The following is a 3,036-nucleotide window of genomic DNA, read 5'->3' on the forward strand; positions in this document are numbered from 1 at the left end:
ACAAGTATTCCCGTTACTTTAGTCTATTACCTCTCAACTATAATATTATTCCATCTCTGTATATATACAAGTATTCCCGTTACTTTAGTCTATTACCTCTCAACTACAACACTCTGTCCGCTCGAGCACCCAAGATGCCGGATCTCCCCGACGATGTTTTCATAAAAATCGTTTCCCTTGTTGTAGAAAATGCTGCAGAATATGGTGGATGGTCCTCACTTGGTTCTATTTTAAGGGCTGGTCATAGGGGGAAAAATGCAGTATACAGTGATGAAGTTCTAAAGACAGCTGCTATATATTGGCTTTGTACTGATCCATCAGAAATCAACACATCCAATGCCCCTGATGGTAGCCTCCAAAATGAAGGGCGGCACAGGGCTTTCTTCGTCAAATGCTTTGAGGCCGGCAACCCCATTGCCATTTACTACGAAGGGCTAAGGGTTGTGGCTGAGGATAGAGATATCCAGCGTGGGATTGATATTCTCAGTCGTATTGTACCGGCCGACGGTTATGCCACCTTAGCATGTGGGGTACTAAGTATTTGTCAAGGGAATGAGGATATGGCCGTCCATTACCTCCAGCTGTTTGATGCGAATCATTATCCTCTGAAGTCTTCGGATGCCATGTTAACCGGTAATTATTTTATGTTTGAGTTATCTCGTTATAAGACGGCCCGAAAAAACTCATACACTGTCTCCCTTCGCTATCCTGACAACCCGCTACTCCCTTCACCCGTTTGTGCTGTGATGTGTTATTTAGAAGACGGTCTCCATCATCTCAACGGTCTCCTTCCTCTCCACTGTGGAGACATCTTTGAAATCATGTGCAAAAACTGTTACCTTTGGTGGTTGTCAATCAAAGTCTCTGAGATCCTTTAGGGTTTCCAGCAGTGAATTCCAGTTTTACCTTATCAACTCGCGACTCTAAAGTCTGTTTATTTTAAAATAATTATTTTCCATTTCTTGTATTAAAAGCGAGTATCTTTTTCATGTATTAAAGGTCCCTATTTTCCACAATTTAGTATCTCCTCTCCTCTCATTAATGGCTGAGTTATCACAAGAAACAATATGAAAGTAAATGAGTGATATATATGACTTGACGGCTGAGTTATAATATTTACGGGGAAAAAAGGTCATGTCATGGCTGAGTTATCACAAGAAACAATTTGAAAGTAAATGAGTGATATATATGACTTGACGTCTGAGTTATAATAGTAACGGGAAAACAAAAGGTCATGTGACAGCTGAGTTATAGTGAGTTATGGTTGAGATAGTAATGTTAAGGCTGAGTTATAGTTCGAAACAGCGCTATCAGAGACTTGTAAAACCGTAATTGATTGAAGGCGTAATACGCGAAGCGTCGCTTATGAAGCTGAAGGGGTACTTTTTGTAAACCAAAGCGACGTTTCGCGTATTATAAATACTTTTTGCTATCGGACTTACTCATCAAACATTTGTCTCACGAAAACTCCTAAATCATCTCTCAGATTCGAAAAATCTATTTACATTCTTCCTTCAATCCGTCAGAAATGGCCCGTCGTTCTCCTTCAAGCCTTATAAGGACTGATCTGAGATGTCTGAACAGGGATCTTTCGCCAAACATCACAGCAGGTAAACACATACATCTTCAGAGTAGATTTGTTTTACTGTTAAGGATAAAAGAGATTGAGTGTTTGCCTTTTTTTTAGTAACTGTTGATGACGACATTTACCGTTGGGAGGTTACTCTAATCGGACCAGTGAATACTCCTTATGAAGGGGGAGTGTTTAAACTTAGGCTTACTTTTCCACCTGATTACCCAAGTAGTCCCCCCAAGGTATCTATTTTTGATTATACTCCTTTTTATTTTAGCAAGCATGATTATTAGTACTCCTTTTTTGCAGCAACTCAATAGTTTTTTAAATAAAATTTCTTGATTATGCAGGTTGTTTTCATTACAAGAATTTGCCACCCAAATGTAGCAGATAGGGGAGGCATTCACCTAAAACGTTTGAGGCGCGACTGGTGGACTCACATGTCCATTGTTAAGGTTTTCAAGGAATTAGTGGAGAAGTTAATTGAACCAGAGGTCAATGATGAGGAACAGACCATTGAATACCTTGCTAACCTCTACAAATCTGATAGGAGAAGGTTTGACGCCATGGCTAGAGAGATGACTAATCAATATGCTGGGAGTGGAAACTGAATATGAACTTAAATAGTTCAAATCTATTTTTAAGAACTCTTGAATAATTTATCTTATATTTGTTCTTTTTAATTAAATATTTCAGTCTCTGTTGTTGTAAACTCCTTTTTTAATTAAATATTTCAGTAACGTAATGGCTGAGTTATCACAACAAACAATCTGAAAGCAAATGACTGAGTTATACTAATGTATGGCTGAGCTATGGTATTTTAGGGAAAACGAAAGGTCTCGTCGATTAATATAACGGCTGAGTTATAGTGATTTATAAATCCGCAATGGCTGAGATATCGTAATACATGCTAAAATGGTGTTGTCTAACTGGTGTTAGTTGCCTTGATACCGTAATACCGCCAAATCATATAACTATTTTTTCCCGCCAAAATATGATTTTATGGCTGAGTTATTGTATTTTCGGGAAAACGAAAGATCATGTGACGGCTGATTTATTATATTTACGAGAAAACGAAAGGTCTCGTCGATTCATGTGACAGCTGAGTTATGGTTGAGATAGTAACATTATGGCTGAGTAAAGTGATATATATGACTTGACGACTGAGTTATAATATTTACGGTAGAACGAATGGTCATGTGACGTCTGAGTAATGGCTGAGTTATCACAAGAAACAATTTTAAAGTAAATGAGTGATATATATGACTTGACGGGTAAATGAATGATATATTATAACGGCTGAGTTATCAAAAGAGTTATATTATTTACGGGAAAACGAAAGGTCAAGTTACGACTGAGTTATAGTGAGTTATGGCTGAGTTATCAAAAGAGTAATGGCTGATATTTCCACTTGACAGCTGAGTTATGGCTAAGTTATCACTAGAAACAATCTGATATATATT

At 37.8% G+C, this 3,036-nt stretch overlaps 1 pseudogene; it reads left to right on the forward strand.

Annotated features, from left to right (window-relative positions):
* Positions 1 to 1,528: 1,528 nt before the first annotated feature.
* On the forward strand, positions 1,529 to 2,184 carry LOC147927352 (uncharacterized; annotated as a pseudogene).
* The last annotated feature ends 852 nt before the right edge of the window (positions 2,185 to 3,036 follow it).

Source organism: Camelina sativa, chromosome 15, assembly GCF_030686135.1.
Source record: "Camelina sativa cultivar CO46 ecotype springtype chromosome 15, ASM3068613v1".
In the NCBI taxonomy this organism is placed as follows: Eukaryota; Viridiplantae; Streptophyta; class Magnoliopsida; order Brassicales; family Brassicaceae; genus Camelina; species Camelina sativa.